We start from the raw sequence: 9,395 nt of genomic DNA on the forward strand, positions 1-9,395 counted from the left end.
AAATGGTGATGCCATCCTTCTAACTTCTAACAGTGACAACGCTAACATGCTGACATCTCTATTTGTGTGTGCTATACAGTATAGGCGCGTTCACACTGCGGTACTTTTCCCACAAAGGTTCATGCGAACTTAGTTCATGATCGCGTTCACACCAAAAAGAGCCGGTACTAAAATTAGTTCATGCGAACCTTTTTAACCTTTTTTTTTTTTTTTGATTGGTTGTTGGTTGCCTTGAGCGCGAGAAATCGCCAAGCCTCAGACACGCCCAGCTTCAAGATTTTTTGATGCCTGTAGTGTAGACGGGCCGTAAGCCTGCAGGTGTCAAGGTAAGCTTCTCTCTTTCGGAGGTGGGGAAGTTCCAGCTGGGAACCTCCACCCCGCTGCGGGACCCGTGGGACCCCTGGACGGTGCGTCTTGGTCACGCTTCATATCGGCCGGCGCGGAGGCCCTCCGACAGTGGGTCGCGTTTGCCATTCGATCAGTGAGAGGAGAGGATAAAAATGCAACAAAAAATGTCAAAATCCGTTAATACATGGATGAGTGTGGGGGGTGTTATGGAAATCTAGGGCCCAAACACAGCTGGAGAGTACAAGTCAAATGAACAATACAAATAAATGGTGAATCAAGCAAAGCTGTCTTTTGGTTATTTATTTGAAGCTTCAAATACACGATACAATAATATAAATATGTCACAAGTCGCACAGAGTATAAAATAGTCTGCGCGAGAGTGCGCAGAACAATGGAAAAGCAAAGGTTATATAGAAAAGGAGTGGGAAAGAGAACAATCTGGGTTCACACAGTCAGATTGTTGATGAGACACCCAGTGGCCTTGAGTAGATAGCATAACGGTTCTCAGAGCAGGGAAGTTCGTGATGTGTCTGACTGTGTATGAGTCTCCCAGTCTGCTGAAACAGCTGTGGCCTTGCAGAGACTGGGAAACTCATAAGAGAATATAATAGAATAATAATGGTAAAAGCACAACAAGAGGAAATAAGAAGCATTTGGTTTAAACATATGAAAGACATAATAAGGATAATAATAAGGATGATAATAATAAAAATTCCCACTACATTCCCCCCTTTTGATCATACTTGATCAATAGAAAAAAACAAATGATAGGATAGACTGATATAACACATCAATGAATACACTCCATCGCTGGTTTAAGTAAACACATCACAAATATATCATAGAAAACTGGCTGTTTTTGTGGAGGACAGACTCCAATATAATGTAAGCATAAAAGAGGAGATACACACATGATTATATTGATGAATCGGAATCAGACTCTTCTGATTCTAGCTGATCTATCTCACTGTGGCGCAAAGGATTGTCTTGTAATGGAATAGTAGTATATTGAACGAAAGCTGAGGACACCATGCTGGAAACGCACTTCTTCAGTATTGGGATAATCAAACAGGTACAACTGATTAATAGGCCAAAAATGATCGCCAGGGGTGTAACTATACTAGCCAGCCATGCTTTCCACCCGCCTGATGTAAGCCAGGCCCACCAGTCCCAGCCCCCTGCGTTGGATATGTCATCAGCTTTCATGTCAGCTAACAGGTTGTTAAGATGCCGCACGGTGTCAGTGATGTTCTTGGTGGCGTCTGGAATGTAAGTGCAACAGGAGTCACCGATCACATGACACAGGCCACCCTTTGAGGCGAAGTAATTGAAGTAAAAAGTATTGAAAAGTAATCTTGTGGCGCGCTAAACCCAGCATCACTGGGCCACGCCAGTTGGAGGGACATATGTTTAACATCAGGGAATGCTACGTTAGAAAGGATTCTCTCAGGGGCACCAGATATGTGACAATACGAAATGTTGTAAGCACCGTCACCGCATGTGTTCCGTAGGATGCGAGTACAACCAGTAGTAGTGCCTAGGAAAAAATAAGGTGGTGTAAAAGACGTTTTGTGGTAACCTCTCTGGATGCAGAGGTTGTGTTTCATCCCTCTCAAATGACTGGGGTGCACATGGCTGACGGGTTGGTACTTTGCGTATGTGGTGTCAAGCGTGGATGCACGCAAAGAGGAGTCAGACCGATTGCTGCATGGTGGGGGAAGCTGCCTAGCATAACGCCACTCGGTTACGCTGTCTTCACCCTTGATGGGCTTTGTCAGAGCCATAAACGCACAGAGGTGTTCAACCTGGGTCAGAGAGCGAGGACGAACTGGCACGGACATTGATGAGTCCTGGGGGAAAAGGGTGCATGCATAACATGACCCATGTTGTCCTGCGGCCTGCAAGAATGATCTCAGAGTGTGCCACCAGACGTTACCGGTGATCCCATTACTGGTCTGACCCACATCAATGTTGCTATGGTCGCCTATGTATAGATTAAATGTAGATGTACCTATGGATGTCAACAGTGGCGTCAAAGGTTGCTTACGCTTTTTCCGGGTCTGAGTTTTGGGCGCGATGTCTATGTAAAATGTGCCACACGGGTCGGCGCCGGATACATACATACAGACAACAAAATAAAATAAATGTGGTTCGCCCTGCTTTCCCCATGTACCTCTTAGATACCTCGATTTTGGCTGACATGCTGTATGCTGAAATGGATACATAAAATATAGGACTAGTCCTAACACAACTATCATGGCAAGTATGCAGAGGAACCATTCTATGATTGTCCAGGCTCTCCAGCAGTATTCACATTGCTCACGGTTGCGTTGTCGTCTCTCCAGGCGAGCCCTCATCACGAGGGGGAAATGTTCCATGGAGTGTGTGAGTGTATTCTCTCGGTCGATTTCGTGACACGGACCGTCAGACTTCACACACTGATAACACAAACGAGGAACCAGAGAGCATATGGAACCGCTCAGCTGGCACTCGCTCGTGACACCTTGTGTGTAGTGTGTTTTGGTGTATGTAGTGCAAGTGTGGTGCTGGTGGTGACTAGGACACGTCACTTGTTGTCATCTGTTGGTGACTCGGACACGTCACTTGTTGTCATCTGTTGGTGACTTGGACATGTCACTTGTTGTCATCTGTTTCTATCGTTTCTCCTTTCCTGTGACCACGACCTTGCAGTGGCTGGCGTGGACCCATGTAGCTCTCTCGGCGACCTTGACCGCTGTCTGGGTGACGAGAAGCACCTGGTAGGGACCTTGCCAACGATTGGATTTCCAGCTCTTTCTCCGGAAATCCTTGACCAGCCCGGTCGCCCGGTTGAAGGCGGTGAAGCGGACCAGTGGCAGTCGCTAAAGTGGATGATAGGTTAACACAATATGACAACATAGCATCCTCACACAAAGTTGTGGAGGGAAGAGGAAATCCTGGAGCCTTGAGTCCAATCTGTGGAGGTGCCCCAAAAAGGATTTCAAATGGGCTGAGTTGACTCCGTGTTCTTTTCCGCATCCTCATGTACATCAGCACAATGGGCAGAGCTTGTGTCCATGACAGACCTGTGTCTGCACAGCATTTTGCTAGTTTGTTTTTGATTGTGCCGTTCTCTCTTTCCACCCCACCCCCACTCTGTGGGTGATAAGCACAATGCTTTCTGATGTCCATGCCCATGTATTCTCCTATCTGCGTAATGGCCTCATTAGCAAAATGTGAACCGTTGTCACTAGAAATTTTGTCTGGTAGTCCCCATCTAGGAATGATTTCCCTCAGTAGTGCCTTTGCCACAGCATTTGCTGTCTGTGCTTTTACTGGGAAAGCTTCAACCCATTTGGACCACATGTCGACCACCACTAAGCAGTGCTTCTTCCCCTCTGATGGGCTAAGCTCAATGAAATCCAGCATTAGGTGCTCAAATGGCCTGGTGGGAGGTGGATGTGCTCCGGGTCCTGTAACCTTTACTGGTCTACCAGAATTTTGCATGATGCAGATTAGCATGCTTCACAGTGCTTTTGAGCTGTTACTGTGAACCCCCTTGTGAACCACTCCTGATTTATAGACTCTAACATCCCCCCTTTTGACACATGATCCCACCCATGTGTCAACTTAGCGAAATGAGGGAAAAAATGTCTGGGAAGACATGGATTGGAATTTGGGCCAACCCAAAAACAGCCCCAGCAGCCTTCCATTGAGCCTTCTCAACTGGCGTAGCTAGCTGCTGCATGGAAGTCAGTGATGACATTTTGTCAGTAAAGGAGGAGACAGGGATTTTAACAAATGAGTGTGCGTGAGGTGCGAGAATCATCAGGGCAGCTGCCTTTGCGGCTGAGTCAGCAGACGCATTTCCTAGGGAAACTGGGTCTGTACTGCTTGCGTGTGCGACACATTTACAGACTGCAACCTCAGATGGGAGCAGAATGGCGTCTAGTAAGCCTGCAACCAGTGCATGGTTAAGTACTGGTTTGCCATCAGATTTCAGAAATTGTCTACACTTCCAAATAGCCCCAAAATCGTGTACTACCCCGAAAGCATATCGTGAGTCAGTGTAAATAGTCACGGTTTTGCCTTCTGCAAACGTGCAGGCTTCAGTTAGTGCGATGAGCTCTGCTGCCTGTGCTGAGAGGTGACATGGAAGCGGTCCAGAACGGAGAACAGCAGAATCTGAAACAACAGGAAAAAAACAACAACAAAACAACAACAAAAAAAAAACAAATAAATTAGTGCCCCCTTGGTCGCGAGAGGCAGACCCATCAACATACAAAATGAGGTCAGCGTTGGTCAGAGGAACGTCTTTTAAGTCCAAACAATAAAAACCTGTCTGTCTGTTAAGTCCGGTCTAGGTGTGCACACAATGGAAAGTACGTCAACCGTCTTCAGGCAATATTCAAACTAAATGAAGTCTCTCCTTTTGAAACATCATGTGTTGAAATAAACACCTGCAGTTCAAAAAAAATGAATTGCCTAATATTTTTGTTGTGGAATCAATTAATTTCTTTCTTTAAAGGCAAAAACATGAAAAAGCTAAAAGGAAAACCCTATTGAATACAATATTATTTGGAGCAACTTAATTTATAAATGGTTGTCAACTTAAAAACATGTGTTCATGTTCAACATGTGGTAATTAAGTACATACAATTTAAGATTATATTTAAATAATACGGTAAAACAAGTTGGAACTTTGGAGTAATCAACTTAAAAACTTGTGTTTATGCTACCAATTATTAAGTGAGTGGTAATTGAAAACACCTCTGATTGTAGAGGAAAAGCCTTCTCCCCTTTCTCAAATAACTTTGTTGCTTTAACAACATTTCAATAGAAGTTGTCTTAACTCAATAACCATCGATGCAACCTATTGCCTTGATTTTCTTTGTTAAGCCAAGGCATTTGTTGTTAGAGTGTACGTAGACTGGGCCTCCCATATAACCTGGCTGAGCCGATATAAAAACCAATCAGCAAATAACTTTTCAATACATTATTGATTACTATTTTTGAGGTACTTTTAGGTTGGAAGTGAACATAAGTCATAGGTACATGGTGTACTTTTCCTTCACTACATGTATGTAATACCTTTAGTTACTTCACAGATGTGGATGAATGATGTGAAATATAATCAAGTGTTAAATCAGACTTTAGTTCCACCTGGAGTGAATCCACAAGCTACCCTGCAGTCTACAAAGTACTTCAGACTAGCTGCACTTTCACCAGCTTTGAGAACACTTTCATGATCAATCATTATAAAACATATCATATATATTATTCTGAAATGGACCAATCTGCACAACGACTACTTTTACTGTCTTTACTTTCACTATATTCTGATAATACTTTTCTACTTTTACTTGAAGAACATTTTGAATGCAGGACTGTTACTGTAACACTCTGGTACTTCTACTTTTACTCAAGTACAATATCTGAGTACTTATTCCACTTCTGGTAGTATATTAGTCTGAATTGTAGCTACAAAATCACACAGAGCTGCATAAAAATAGAATAATATGTACACGTGTGTACAATGATTTGTAGGTAATTTTGACTACTCAAGACACCTCACTTATACATCTTCAAAGTATTGGCTTTCAGAATATTAAACTTGTTTCGGCAAATTCAGATGATAAATTCAACTTTGAAGCTTGTAACGGCATAATTACAAGCAGAGAACGGACTAATGTAACGTCACAGCAAGCATAACAACAGCCGTGTGTTATGAACACATACGCAAGAATGACATCATCTGTCGCTTAGTGACTTTTTTAACATTTAGTCTTAACACAAACGTGTGAATGTGTAAGGTTTACCATTATATTCAAATGTGAACAAAAATTGACTGTCTTTGTGTACCGGAACACTGAAAAATGCATTTGAGACATCTATGGCAGTAAATATGTTGCAGAGGCTGGAACTTGGGAAATAATCAGATAAGAATTCCGGACGAGCGTGCATGCACAGCTGCATTTACATCGTAAATCCTGGACAAATCTCCACTCGTCAGGAGGTTTGTCTCTGATCTTTTTGACAGGAAACACTGGAATCGTTACACGGAATAATGACCCCTTGTTTAAGCAGAGAGGTAAACACTGGTCATCAACAGCTTCACGTTCAAATGGGTACGGTACGTGAACGTGGACATTAACCCTACGTCATATCTGTGAGCTGCCCAGAGTGAGTATGGCACATCTGAAAGCGCGGCAGGAAGCTCAGAGATATGAGAATTACCTTATCCTCAACCAACAGCAATGTGCGCAGAACGGCTACGTTCGTGCACATTTTCCTTTGATACACGTCACGTGACATAGAGTACATGACATATTCTGTGTGTGTAGGTGCCTAATCAGTGACTGACTCCCAATCTTTAACGATTGGACCCAAATCCCTCTATCTATCAGTGGGGCCCCCTGGCTAGTGAAATGTGTGGACCGCCCCTGGGATTTGACACAGCTGGTTGTGTCTTGTGTGTGTGTGAGTCTAACAGAGATAGTGCTACCCAGCGAATTCCAATACATTTTTAAACATGAGCTCATCATTCACACATTCTAACAGTAAAACTCTCATCATAGCATTTACACGGATCTTTCAACCACGTTAGCAGTACAATGCAAAATGAGAAGTTTCCACACAGCAGGTGGAAAACCACGTTGACCAGTCAAATGCAACAACTCCTGAAAATCAGGATATGTCAGCAGCCCATTGATACACATTCACCAGTTCTTTATCATCAAATGACACTTTTTTGAACCATCGTAGGAGATGGCTGTTGGACTTTAAGACCCTCATTTGTGGAAAAATGAGGTCCAAGCCGAACCGGAGAACCAGATCTCTGCCCAGTAAATGTATTGGGCAGACAGATGATAAAATAACTGTTTTTTACTGATGTGGGAAATGGATTACTGTCAACACCGTTATCTCCACTCTGAAGTGGTACAGAAACTTCTCCTTTTCATAAACCCAGCACATGAATAAATCTATCACTAAATTTGCATTCAGGCAAATCTGCCCCTTTTTTTTTTACCACAGAATGTGTAGCCCCAGAATCAACCAAAAATGTGTGGGACATTTCTTAATGCAAACATTCACTGTCATATTTCAAATATGTACCCTTTTTAACCACAGACATGTCCTCTAATTCTTCTAATTTCTCAATAGCATGTATGATGCGTGTGTGTGTGTGTGTGTCACTTCCCTGGTTTGATGCTGCTGGCTGAATTTCCATCTCGCTCGATTGGGCCCCTTCCTTGCTGTCCCCCTCTGCCTCCACTCCAGTGTTCTGTGAGCAGTCCCATAATCCAATGTTCAACACTTCCACACTTGGAAACATCTTTCTTCAAATGAACGTCTTGCTTCTTGTCCTCTGCCTCTGAAAACCTCCTCTGCCTCTCCCTCGGTATTGTGAGCGGCCAGCATTTTGTTTAGCTTGCGCTGTGTCTGTGAGTCCGTTGAGAAAGGCATTACTGAGGTTTGTTTCCCAAACACCTGCTTGGTCTCCTAGGGCATCGGGTTTGTTTATCCCGCTGTTGTCGAGCTTGGAGTTGACGCTGACTGCATGGCTGGGGCTTGTAGTGGAGGTGGTTGAGGTGTTCCAACCAGATTGCCAGGGTTGTACGCCGGAGGAGGGAAGGGATACCCAGTCGAGGAGAGGTCATTCAGGCCTGCAATGGAAGGACACAGGGATGTCTGGGGTTTACATGTCTTTTGGAAATAATGTATTTCTTTTCTTCACATTCATTTTCAACCTTAATATTTTATTTAATCCCCAAGGCCAACTGCCTTTTTTTTACTCCCCAGTATTATAAACACTTTCTATGGGTGTCCAGTTTCTCTAAGTCTTTTACTTTAATTGTACTCTTCTTCTTCATTCCATCTTCACACTCTTGTAATTTATCCCTTAGGTTTTTGATTTTTAATTTACTCAAAGAACCTCCCTTAGGAAATCCGAACATTTCCGTCCATATATTTAATTTAGACAGACTTTCTTCACCATATTTTGCTCGCATGACATCAACTATCGGACCCTCAGGAGGCTGTACATACCCCCTCGCCTGCTTTGCCCCCATAGCAAAGTCTTTTAAAGTGTCACCAAAACACTCCGTGTCACCAAAACACTATTTTTCATCCGTCGATGCTAGATATGCCAAATATCTCTGTTTTCGAGCAGTCCCTCTCCTGATGTCATGGAGTTTTAATTACGTTTAACTTTAAACAATTTAGACTTTGCACATCTCACCGAGTATTGAAAGCCCTTTGAGTTCGTTGGATCTCGTGAAGTCAATCGGTTCCACCCCGGCGCTGGTCCTCTCGTCTCGTACGGTTTCTGTCGAGGTAGAGGAAAATCCAAAGATCCTGGAGCGACCACCAGCGTCCGGAGTGGTTCACAATCTAACTTACAGAGATCCTGCCGACAACGCCATTTGTTATGGAAATCTAGGGCCCAAACACAGCTGGAGAGTACAAGTCAAATGAACAATACAAATAAATGGTGAATCAAGCAAAGCTGTCTTTTGGTTATTTATTTGAAGCTTCAAATACACGATACAATAATATAAATATGTCACAAGTCGCACAGAGTATAAAATAGTCTGCGCGAGAGTGCGCAGAACAATGGAAAAGCAAAGGTTATATAGAAAAGGAGTGGGAAAGAGAACAATCTGGGTTCACACAGTCCGTGGGGGGACACCCGAGACCGGGCAATGTCCCCGGTAGAAACCGGGTGAAATAGCCAATGAGTCCCCATGACACCATGGAGGAATGCAACTCCCGTTACATTCCTCCATGGTGTCATTTGAGCGAAAAACTTTTACGAGAACCAGGCTGGGGGGTCAAAAGGGCTTGACCAAGGCCGACCCAAAGTGCACGGTGGTCGGACTCATCACCTCCGTGATGAGTCTCCATTGTGATTTGAAAACTTCCATCAAACGAGTCCTTCGGTGGGCGGGAAAAAAACGCGTCAAAATCGTCACTTCCTGTACTGACAGTGGAGGTGTCCTGAGAGTGGAGGTCTGCAGGCAGGCTCCCATGCAAAAGTTGAACATTGTTCAACTTTTGATGCCGAT

The 9,395-nt window shown here is 43.7% G+C and overlaps 1 long non-coding RNA gene across 1 annotated transcript; it reads right to left on the reverse strand.

Annotated features, from left to right (window-relative positions):
* Positions 1–633: 633 nt before the first annotated feature.
* LOC139434175 (uncharacterized) lies at positions 634–9,001 on the reverse strand. Its single transcript, XR_011643590.1, has 2 exons — positions 8,570–9,001; positions 634–7,994 (listed from the first exon to the last, which is right to left on the reverse strand). It is a non-coding gene; the product is annotated as an uncharacterized lncRNA (long non-coding RNA).
* Between the last annotated feature and the right edge of the window lie 394 nt (positions 9,002–9,395).

This window comes from Pseudochaenichthys georgianus, chromosome 7 (genome assembly GCF_902827115.2).
Source record: "Pseudochaenichthys georgianus chromosome 7, fPseGeo1.2, whole genome shotgun sequence".
NCBI classification, from domain to species: domain Eukaryota; kingdom Metazoa; phylum Chordata; class Actinopteri; order Perciformes; family Channichthyidae; genus Pseudochaenichthys; species Pseudochaenichthys georgianus.